General features: G+C 45.6%; 1 non-coding gene across 3 annotated transcripts in view; it reads left to right on the plus strand.

Annotated features, from left to right (window-relative positions):
- Positions 1-2297: 2297 nt before the first annotated feature.
- The window catches only part of LOC107971645 (uncharacterized), a 45431-nt gene continuing 35526 nt past the window's right edge, over positions 2298-12202 (plus strand). For 2 of the 3 annotated variants that reach the window (XR_008546247.2, XR_001714554.3), the window contains exon 1: positions 2298-2536. This is a non-coding gene — a transcript (uncharacterized LOC107971645). Of the gene's footprint in view, positions 2537-2662; positions 2829-12202 lie in introns of all 3 variants that reach the window. The other variant, XR_010149525.1, reaches the window with a different exon arrangement.

Genomic DNA, 12202 nt, shown 5'->3' on the forward strand with positions numbered 1-12202 from the left:
TTCACTAAAAGTCATACATACTATACTTGGGTTAGGAAATGCAAGCATGCATTCCAAGGGCCTGTTTGCATAGATTCGTTCTTTTCCATTTTGCCCATGAGTCAGAATCATGGTATATGTATGGGAAGTATGCACATATGCACAGTCACACATATAGTTCCTTGCGTATATATCTATTTATAGCACATGCCTATTCATGTGCCACCCGTATACACACATCTATCTAGACATAAAAAAATGCCTCATCTGTAACGACTATGACGATCTCAATGACATTACTGGCCTTGATCTTTGATAGTCATTATCCTCTAGTTTCTGTAGTCTTATCCTCAGAAGCTGTATTCACTCTGGGCTCCCACTCTTCTCCTGGAGTTAAAGGTAAAGGCTAGAAAGCCAGGCCAGCAAAGGTTAGCATATATCCTCTCCTGGCCTAGGGGGTCCTTGTGTCTATAGAACAGATGTGGGGTGGGCTGGAGCCAAGTAAACCTAACCCCTCTCCTACTGGAAATCACATTGAATTCTGACCCAAGGGGCCTCCGTGTTGCAAATGGAAAGGTAATTAAGCTACAAGACTTTGAGCCTTTTGGGGTTGAGAGGGCTTTTCACATCCAGCATATTTTCGAAGAGCAGAGGGTAGAGGTCAGAGAGACGTAGGAGGCCTTGAAGAGAATAGAAACAAGATAATAGGTGCTGGGTGCATTGCCATTAGGGGGCATGGATAAACAGAAAACACATTTAAAAATTAATTTTAGTTTTAAAACACACTGAGAATTCTACCAGCATTCTTGATGGTGTGACAGAAGCATGGGGTTACCAACTTGCCCAGTGAGTGTGCTGGGAAGACGGATGGGTTGGAGTGCTCCTTCTGCTATTATTGTGATTATTTTTTAAATGATTATCATCGTGGAAAAGTTTCACCTGCGGAGACCTGGAGAGAGACCTCGAAGGACAGGAGCCCTCCGCTGGTAACGACACTTGGTTGTTAACCAACACAGCCAAGGATGGAGCCCAGTATCTAGAGGGAGGTAACCAATCCCCAGGAGCAGCCCCCTGAGGAATGTTGGTCCCATTTCAGCCACTGCCAGCAAGGAGAGTTCTGCTAGCTGTGACTCGGTGTTGATTCAGATGATTCCTCCGGGGTGTATGGCTGCAGTAGAGCTTGGAAAATCTGAAGCAAGTGAGAGGACTTGAGATTTCCATTTAGGAATGTTGACACCTTCCCGTGTTCAAAGGATGTGTGCGTGTGTGTGTGTGTGTGTGTGTGTGTGTGTATGGCTGTGCATGTGTGTTGGGCCTGTACAGAGGGTAAGAGTCCATCCTTTCTCCACCACCCAGCTGTGTTAGGCTTGCTGAAGTGGAAGGTGCTGCCCGTACAAGGCTCACCCTCTCCTATCATCTCCCTTCTTTGGAACCAAGCTGACAGAAGTCTTTAGCATGGGCACTCTTGGTTGTTTTTTTTTTTTTTTTTTTTGATGGGCCAAGCTTACAGTTTTCAAAGTGCTATGACAGGATGGTTGCAAAAATAAAAAGCTAGTGAAAGCTTAGTCACAATATTTCTATAGCTGGCAATCAAAAGATCATATTGCATGCAACTGGCGAAATCATCATAGGGAAATTATGCATTTTCCAGAATACCTTATTCCCTTCTGTGTATTAAACATTACTTTAATATTCTGGTGACAATGTTTTATAATTAATCTAAATGTAAGAGAATGAACACACCAGAGATTATGTCTCAGTGCAAAGAGGTGAAAAAGGCTTCTTCGCAGTGGCAGACCGGATTACAGACTCGACTCCTTTCACTTATGAGCAACCACAGCTATCACTGAGGGCTAATATCCCGCCACATCCTCCATTGAATGCAAACATTCTGTACACTTTGGGGAGTAAAACACTTTCACTCATAAGGGTGTTAATGTTAAGACAGAAGAAAAGTGTTTTAAAAATTGCATTAGTTCATGGACTTATATTGAACTCATGAGGGGGAATCTAGCCCCAGAGAGATAAAAACTAAAGAGCTCAGCCATAAACCAGTATGATAACATCCTTATTATAAGATGCAAATTGAGGGACCCAATTCACTAAAACACATGTTACTGGTATTTAATTTTGCTTGTGGGAATATATCAGAAGTTGGCCTATGCCTTATGCACAATGTACTTAAAACGAGGGCGAGTAACTTTAGCTATAAAAAACAGTGATAAAGCAGCACAGGGCAAGCCGGGATTGAGAGATAATTGCGAGGCTCTAATTTAAGTGTCAGCGTACACAGCTTTCTTTCCTGGCTTAGGCTGGGAGGCACAGCGCCCGTGTGCTGGAGGCGAGTTGGCTCCGGGTGGGGGAGGCTGGGGTTCCAAACCAGGGCAGGGGAATGGTGGCCCTGCGTGGCTCGTGGACCTCTCTCAGGGACCCCTCTCAGCAGGGGCCGGAAAAGCAGGCCCACACCCAGTGGTCATTGCAGGAACTTCACTTGAGCTGGTCTGCTTGTGAGCCTGTGGTTTGGAGAGGAGAAGACGCACTTCCCCATGAGAAAAAGGTCAGTTCCTCTTTCCCTGGGTGGCACAAACAGCCTTCTGGGTAATTAGTGGCCTTCCTGCCACGCTTGAGTCAGTGAATTCCCTCTCAGGGTGTCACTGAGAGGATGCACTCTGTGTGTCTCCAGGTGGTCATCCCCATGGGCTCCACAGATGAGGACATCGGCCCTCAGCTCTGCCCCCTCTCAGAAGCCTTCCTCACCTGGGGGTTCTGGGTGAAGGGAGCTCCCCGCCAGAGACTCATGTGGGATCGTGTGTGGACCGTAGAGCCACAGAGCGTCATCTGTAAGCCAGGTGAAATGCGCAACCTGCAGCCTCTCCCTCCTCAGACCTATGAGTCACGATCTGCGTTTTAGGGAGACACATGAACTTGTGAGAAGTGTGATACCCCTACTCTCTGACCACTGCATGAGCCCCTCTTTCACCATTTAGGGCTTGCAGGGTTTGAAGAATTAAGAGAGGGTCTTCCAAATGCCTCCTTTTTAGGGGGTTAAACCTTTATGATTAGAGGGAAAATTATTGCAAGAAGCATAGGGATGCATCAGAGGTCAATAGGGCGCAAGCATGAAATACCACTAACACTATGTTAGATAACCTCAGGGGTCACCTTGATGTTGGCTGGGGAGGAAAGGGACGTCCAGCCCTTGAGGACATGAGATGTTTGCTGAGAGACACATTTACTCTGATGGCGTTGGCTCAAGCCCAAGAGGACGCTATGGACATAAGTGTGGTCTGCCCCTGCCTAACCCTCTCCAGAAATAGGCCACCAGCCACCTCCTGAAGAGTGAAAGTTAGGGACAGCAGGGAGGAGGGGGAAGGGGCCGGAGGACAGGGGTCCCCAGGTCACCTAATGATGAAACTCAGTTAACCTTGAGGCAGACTGGGTGAGCCTGCGGTTATTGCAGGGGCTTCTTAGACTAACTCTGCCCCGCTAAACTGCCAAGGTCTGGATTTCCTTAATAAGATGAAAATCTTTTTGTAACACAATTAGGAGAGAAAAATGCTTACCCCACAAAGGCTGGGTTGAGGTAACACTTAAGTATGAATGGGTTAAAGAATAACCAGCCAATCAATCACCAAGTCTCAACAAGGAGTGAAGACACGGAACTCTCCTGGTTTTGCTGGGGTGCACTGAACAAGTGTGGGAAAGACTCAGATAAAACTGATCAGAAGGCTGGGTGCAGAGCGTGCATTTTGAAGTCTCTCCTCTTAGCCAGGAGTCTGGGGGCCTAGTTTATGTCACAGTGAGAAAGGAAGCATCTCAGCAAGGGTTATATTTCAGTCAGGCAGCTGCAAAGACCACAGCTCAACTTTGCATTCTTCAATAAAGCTTTTTGCTTTTTTTGTTTTTAAACCCAGGTTATTTCATACAAAGGAGGTTGGCTGTTAGGGCTTTATTAATTGGAGCATTATATTTAAATGTCTTATTTTTCCATCTGATCCTGTCTTACTCTTCGTGGCTTCCCTTGTAGCAAGCATAGCCCTCCTCACGTAATTCCTGGGTGATGAGTGAACTCTGCATAGATGCCCAGAGGTAAATGGCCTTTGGAAGGGCCAAGAAGAACTTTGGTGGGATAATTTCCTCTCCTAGGATGGATTTTATTTTCTTTATTGTGTTGTCACTAGAACGGCCACATGCATCCAGGTCTCTGGAGTAACTTACTTTTGTTTTCTTTCCATTTTTAAAAAGCAAAGTGGACATTTTTCTCAAGTGTTTTGAAGTTCAAATTAACATCATCAGAGCATCTAAACGCTCTCAGATGGGCAGAAGATTGGGGATGGGTCGGGGGAGTGGGATCACTAATTACCACATTCAAATGTGTGGATTCAAATGCTCCTATTTCTCCTATAGTTTAGATCCAGGCTTTAACTTTAGTTTCCTGTGTGACCTTTGAGAAGCCATCCCTCCAAGTGCTTCCTTTGGAAGGGTGAGCCCTGGGTGCCTCTCTCTGAGGGAGGCCCTTGCTCCATCTGGGCTTGACTGTGCCATGGGGGATCAGAAGCAACATACATTCTGTCAGCAGCTGCCGGAAATGCTGGAGCAGCAGTCCTGGAGGCGGGGTGAAGCAGTCCCTGGCTTTTGGAGGAGGCGTGAGAAGAAATTCATGGGGGGCTTTAATTCTTTTCAGATTCCCAACCATTTTCTTCTAGCTGCTACTGCCTGCATTTGTGTAACTTAGTTTGCAACACAGGTGACAAGCTTTCTCTCGTTGGATGCTCATTGCAGCGCTGTGGGGCGATGCAGCCAGGCAGGTGCTATTGCCTCCGTTTCACTGATTGAGAGACTGAGACTCAGAGCAGCTGGGAGCTCTCCTGAGATAACACAGCTAGTTAGAAGTCAAGCCAGGTCCCCAGGGTAGAGCTTTCAGTACTGTGTGAGGACAGCATAAAATGAAGTCTGTAGACTGTTTTTTTCTCTGAGAAGTTCAAGTCTTCTGCCTTGCTGCTTCTTCCCTCCAAGACAATAAGTTGGTTCGGTGCCCTCTCCGGTGACAAACTTAGGAAACATCTCTTCAGTATGAGGTAGCAGCCTCCTTTAGCTATTGTCACAGCCAATTCACAGAGGTCTAAGGCCCCCAGCTTAATTGATGGTTAAGGACCAATTCCACCCTATTCCTCCACCTCCATCAAAAAAGCAGGCAAACACCACTTCATGCCTACTAGAATGGCTATTAAAAACAAACAAAAACAGAAAATAACAAGTGTTAGTTAGAATGTAGAGAAGATGGAAACCGCATGCATTGCTGGTGGGAATGTCAAATGGTGGAATCACTGTGGAAAACAGTTTGGCAGTTTCTCAAAAAGTTACACACTTACCATACGATCCTGAAATTCCACTCCCAGGTGTATAGCCAAAAGAATGGAAATCAGGGATTTAAGCAGATTTCTATACACTCACGTTCATAGCAGTATTAGTCACAGTAAACGCAAAGTAGAAACAACCCAAGCATCCATAAAAAGATGAATGAGGCCCGGCGTGGCCTCTCACGCCTGTAATCCCAGCACTTCAGGAGGCCGAGGCGGGCAGATCACTTGACACTAGGAGTTCAAGACCAGCCTGGCCAACATGGTGAAACCCCGTCTCTACTAAAAATATAAAAATTAGCCGGGCGTGGCGGTGCATGCCTGTAATTCCAGCTACTCAGGAGGCTGAGGCACGAGAATCACTTGAGCCCGGGAGGCGGAGGTTGCAGTGAGCTGAGATCATACCATTGCACTCCAGCCTGGGTGACAGAGGGAAAATCTGTCTCAGGAAAAAAAAAAAGAAAAGAAGAGACGAATGGATAAACAAAATGTGAGCTATACACACAGTGGAATAATATTCAGCCATAAAAATAAATGAAATTTTGACATATGCTACAACATGGATGGACCTCGCAAACATTGTGCTAAATGAGATATGCCAGATATAAAAGGAGCAATATTATATGATTCCACTTCCATGAGGTACCTATACTGGGTAAATTCATAGAGACAGAAAGTGGAATAGAGATTACTAAGGGATTAATGAGGGGATGGGGAAGGGGAGCTACTGTTTAACGGGTAGGGAATTTATGCTGGGGATGATGAAAAAGTGCTGGAGGTAGACGGTGGGATGAGGACACAGCATTGTGAACGTACTTAATGCCACTGAAGTGTATACTCACAAATGATTAAAATGGTAAATGGTACATTATATATATATTAACACAATTAAAACAGACTGTTAAAAGAAAGCAAACAGGCCAGGCGCAGTGACTCATGCCTGTAATCTCAGCACTTTGGGAGGCCAAGGTCACTTGAGGACAGGAGTTCAAGACCAGCCTGGCCAACATGGTGAAACCCTATCTCTACTGAAAATACCAAAATTAACTGGGACCTGGCAGCACATGCCTGTAATCCCAGCTACTTGGGAGGCTGAGGCACGAGAATCGCTTGAACCTGGGAGGCGGAGGTTGCAGTGAGCCGAGATTGCACTACTGCAGTCCAGCCTGGGTGACAGAGTGAGACTCTGTCTCAAGGAAAAAAAAAAAAAAAAAAAAGGAAGCAAACAAACCCAAATAGAAAACAACAACCGAACAAACAAAAACAAAAAAGGAGGCAAAGGAAGAAGAGAGGGCCCAAGGGTAAAGGACAGGGGCTGGTGTGGAAGACACAACAGTACATCATGAAAAGGAACAAGGTGTCTCTGGGAGAGGTCCAGGTGGTGCTCTGCCCAAGGGGTCGCATACCTTAGTGCTGGGAAGAGAGGCATTCTCTGGGGCCTGAGACTCCTGCAGGGAAACAGTCCCAGTATCAGCCAGAGAAGAGATGGCTTTCTTTTACTGCATGGCAGCAGCCCTGGAGCCCCGGGGCAGGATCATATCCCTAGGGTGGGAGAAGTGCCCATTTCCAATTTATTTATGTGTTTTATCCCCAGAGTGGGATAAATGACTGTGAAACTGACCTAATATTTATGTCTATTTTAAGGCCGGGGGTTGATATGAGTGCTTTCTTGATGAACTGCGCCCTTAGAGCTATTTACTTTAGTGGAAGGTTTCTTTTGAGGAGGAGATTGGGAAAAGTCATCAAATTCCGTGGTTGCTGCTTCCTCTAATTATATTCTCACTTTTGAATAATTTTTAAGCCCTTCGGAAGTAGAAGAAATAGGGGCTTTTAAAATGATGGGAGCATTCCCAACAAAGGTAAAATGCTCCCTACCCTGGGGCCCAGCTCTTTACTGTGAGTTTGTGACATCTACTTTTATCATTCTAAAAGTTTCATGTTGTCCATACTACCTGTTAGGAAACATGGAAAAGCTGGCTTTCAAACTTGGACTTGGAGCCAGGCATGGTAGCATGTGATTGTAATCTTAGCTACTTGCTTGAGCTGAAGACTTTGAGGCTGCAGTGAGCTATGATTGATTGTGCCACTATGCTCCAGCTTGGATGACAGAGCGAGACCTCAGTCTCAAAAAAAAAAAAAAAAAAAAAAAAAAAAGGGTCTAAGGCTGGCAGAGACAAGAAGACTAAACTTTGTATTAATTTGTTGTATGGTCATTCCTTGTTTTTTCAGAATGGACTCCTCTCTTTTTTCCCTTTAAGCAACAAGATAGTGGAGTTACAACCCAGCCCCTGCCGGTAGATTTCTCTGTTCGGTCCCGAAGGTTAAAGTCCTTAGATGAAAAAGGCTGGAATGCAAGGTGTGAACACTGAGATAAAGCAGAGTATGGGCACATGTTTTGTTTGTTGCCATGAGGCTCCGTTTTATTTTATTTTTAAGACAGGGTCTTGCTCTGTCACCCAGGCTGGAATGCAGTCGTATGATCGTGGCTCACTGCAGCCTCATCCTCCTGGGCTCAAGCAATCCTCCCACCTCAGCCTCCCCAGTAGCTGGGGATAGCCACCACACCCGGCTAATTTTTTGTAGAGATGGGGGTCTCAGTATGTTGCCCAGGCTGGCCTCGAACTCTTGGGCTCAAGGGATCCTCATGCCTCGGCCTCCCAAACTGTAGGAGTACAGGTGTGAACCACTGGGCTAAAGTGTCATCAGGCTTTAGAACCAGAAGCTCAAGAACTGGCCTCAAAAGTAAAGGGACTTCAGAAATGAAATTACATTCTGAAACCAGTGCAGAGGAGCCAAGTATTCAGCACTGATTTGCTCTCAGGTAGCACTGAGCATATATTTGCTGGTGACAGAGGCAGATGACTGGAATTTATTTTTTACCAAACGGTTTTGTTTCCTGAGTCCTGAGAGATGACCTGGTCGAATCTTCCCCTTTAATCTTATTAAGGAAAATCGATGGGCACAAGCTGGGATTAACTACAAGGGAATTTGAGCAGCAAGAGAAGCTCATTCTTCCAAGGTGCTTGGTAAATTTGGGGAATTCTCTGAAAATTCTGAGTAAATATCTGGGTGGAGGGCAAGGAAGTGACTATATTATTACTAGTAATGCAAGGAGATAGTCATAGCTTTGACAAATACTTTTAAGTTTGAAGAGTTTTTATTTTCTCATTTTGTCTCTATGCCACCCAGGTATTGCTATTGCCCTAATTTCTCAGAGAAGTAAACTGAGGCTCAGAGCAGTCCGGGGGTTTGTTGGAGGCCACAGAACCGGTTAGAAGAGGCATGGATTAGGATGCAGGTATTGTGACTCATTCTGCAGACTTCCCTTGGGGTTTTCAATCTTGTCCTTTCTGGTCATGCCCACGCCTGGGTTTAGACACATGCTGGGGGCTAGGCAGGAGTGTGTTGGATGTTGTGGGGTGAGTGTGGGAATGGAGGGTAGCTCTTGCAGTGCTCAGGCTAGAGCTGGTCCTAACCCTTCCATGGAGGGGGGAGGGGTGATAGCAATTCAGGCCAGACCGTTTCTTGGAAGGGCAGAATGTGAGTGCTAGGTCAGGCTAGTGAGGCATAGTTCTACGTGATTGCATTCAGCTTGCAATAGCTGATGGCACTGATGAATGGAGTCTCTGGGCCACTCCTGAGGCTGGCCAGCTCCCCTGCCTTCCCCTCCGAATTCAGATGCCCTCTTTTGAGGTTGCTGTTCTGGTCAGGATAGCTAAGCTGTTTCCTTCAGTAGGCCGTTGTTTTATTATTCTCAGATTATCTGGGAGGGGTCTTTAGTCTCCTCTCCTCAGATAGATTTAGCACATCTCACCTTGATGGTTCCTGAAGAAAGGACTCTGACTTTGAGAGGATGGAAGGTCGGGGAGTGAGCTGAGATGAGACTGGAGCTGGCAGGAGCGCTGGCAGCGAGGAAGGCAGCTGCAGGGACCCTATCCAGGTGCTGTGTTGGGTCCAGGCCTTGAAGGCAAACTCCTCCTACTCCCCATGTGAGCTGACAGGAGTGTCTCAGGGAGGGGGCTGCTGAGGTTGTCTTCGGGCCACATGGCTGCTGGGCATGGCACTGGATTCAGGACCAAGACTCCCGGGCTCTAATCCTTGCTCCTTCAGTTCACGTTCTTCTCTTCTCTGGGTCTTAGTTTTCTCATCTGTAGCAGGAGCCAGCCAATTCTAAGGTCACTCTTAGATTCTACAGGACTCTCACTGGAAGAGAACCCAGGAGGGGCGTCTGGGAGGCGGCTGCTCAGGGTGGCCAGGTACGAAGCCACCAGGCAGAGGCACAGGAGGCATCCCTGAATCACCGAGGAGTCACCTGCCATGAGCAATCTGTGGTGAGAGAGAAGGAGGTGCAGGCCAGTCAGGGGAAGGAGGCGACTTCCAAAACGCCAGGGAAGTTTACAAGCAGGTTTTGTCTAAGTGATTGGCCAGTAGGCGCCAGTAGCAAACAAACCAGCGCAGGGTCCCAGCTTGGTCAGGAGTGGAATGCTTTTTTTTTTTTTTCTTAAAGATAATAAATCCAATCAGGTCTTTTATCTTGTTTAGAAATCATAAATTTAACATGTATTGGGGTTAGCAGACCAGTTCAGGGGCTGTTTGGGGGCATTGAGTCATTAGGCTGGGAGTATTTACGAGGCAGAGTTTAAAGGACACCATTTAACAATTCTTGGCCTGGGGCTGTCTTGGTTGCAGCTTTGGGCATCTTTTGGGATTCTGTTTGGAAGTTTTGCTTGTTGAAATATAGTTTAGAATGCAGAGAATTAAGTGCCTTTTGAAAACATTTTCATCCCATCCTAGGCAGTTAAATTCCCAATACTTTGGAATCATGGCTATAATTCAGTTTACAAACACAAATGGAGTACCCACTATGTCTTTTTATTTTAGTTTATTTTATTTTTGAGACAGAGTCTTACTCTGTTGCCTAAGCTGGAGTGCAGTGGTGTGATCTCGGCTCACTGCAACCTCTGCCTCCCAGGTTCAAGCGATTCTCCTGCCTCAGCCTCCCGAGTAGCTATGATTTTTGGTGTGCGCCACCACGCCCAGCTAATTTTTGTATTTTTAGTAGAGACAGGATTTCGACACGTTGGCCAGGCTGGTCTTGAACACCTGACCTCAGATGATCCGCCCGCCTCTGCCTCCCAAAGTGCTGGGATTACAGCTGTGAGCCACCGTGCCTGCCCCCAACTATGTCTTACTACCTGCAAGACACAGTACCAAGTGTTTCAAGGAAAATGACAATTGAACAATACTAGGTCCACAGCAGGTGACTCAACATTTCCCAAATTGTATTAAGTTTGGGGAATTTTTATTTTCAGATAAGAAGGCACATCAACACACATCTACATGCTGACCTACCTGTGTCTTTTTGTTGTGGGACTTGGGTCTTGGTTCCTGAAAACTTTTTCATAATTGATAGGTGAAAATAACAAAAATGTGGTAGACATGTCTTGGAATGAACACTATTAAAAAGAAAAATAGGACTCTGGAATACAAACTGGTTTAGACAGTCAATAAATGAATGTCTACTCAGTGGGCGCTTGGCAGGGGTAAAGAACATGCTCTCCACTTGAGCATCTGTGAGGTGTATTTCAGTTATTCCTCCAAGCCATGTAGCATTATTGCCATTTTCCAGATAAAGACATTGGAGCTTAAACTAGTTAAGTGGCTCGATAAAGGTCATCTAGCTAGTACATGGTAAAGTCAAGTCTTTCTGACTCAAAAATCCATGCTCTTATTAATTAATTAATTAATTTAAGAAATATTAATTGAGCATTTCTCATCAAACATGCTGCCTCCACATGGGGCACTCTGTGTGCTCTAAGGGGAAGAATCAGACAATCACCAAACACAGCACAATATAACACATTTTGTAATTAAGTGCTACTTTAAGAGCTATATGAATTCAGGGAAGGGAGAATATGTCAGCTGGAGAGGCTTGGCACCATGTCTTGAGAGGATCTCAAGCTGGGTCTCAGAGCACAGAAAAGATTTGCAGGAACCATGAATAGAGAAGAGCGGCAGAACTTGTGTCTGGGGGCAGTGAGATGCAGAGGTAAATTGGAGCAGATGCTTTAACTTTGCAAGGTCACCTGCTTTGAGGTTCAATTATAACTACCTGGAGTGGCCTTTCAACCCTCAAATAGTGAAGAGGGTGGTTTCATTGTCTAACTCCCACGTTCATCTGCCTTAATAGTGACTAGCTCTAAGTCCAGAAGGAGAACTGGGAGGGGTGAGAATATGAAATATTACTCATTGACAGCAATTTCCACATGCTTCCTAAAACAATAACCAACCCAAATTACCTACATCTACACAGATGACACAGATGATACAATAATGAAATAATTGATGAAATAATAATGAGAGGAGTCATAAAAGTGGAGATTTTAAAAGCCCTGTGTTCCCAAGAGCCATATGCTACTAGCTGCAAAGCGCTCCTTTCTGTGCGTGATCAAAACCTTTTCTGCTCCCTTAAAAAATAATACATTGGTAAGCAGGTGTTTCATTGGCTGGAGAGGTCATTGCTCGGTGCCAGGTTGGTTTTCAGAGAACAGAAATGACAGTTCTATGAAATCAACTTGAACAAAGTATTTAACTCAGCTTCTCAAAAGTTGCCAATAAACTTTATTTAAAGAGATTCTCAGAGGAGGCTGTTGTGGTGACTCTAACTGACTGCACCCTATGCCCACTCTTCCCTCTCTTTTGGCCTTCTTTTTCAGACTTGTGTAAACCCAAGAAGGTGGGATAGGGAAAGAGATTACAGGATGGTTTAGTGCTCTGCAGTTGGACAGGAGAGGTTGGAAGTTGTGGGGTGGAGTCCCAGAAGAACCTGGTGGCTCCAAGTGGTAATGTGTGGCTTCTTAGCC

Source organism: Pan troglodytes, chromosome 12 (assembly GCF_028858775.2).
Source record: "Pan troglodytes isolate AG18354 chromosome 12, NHGRI_mPanTro3-v2.0_pri, whole genome shotgun sequence".
Taxonomy (NCBI): domain Eukaryota; kingdom Metazoa; phylum Chordata; class Mammalia; order Primates; family Hominidae; genus Pan; species Pan troglodytes.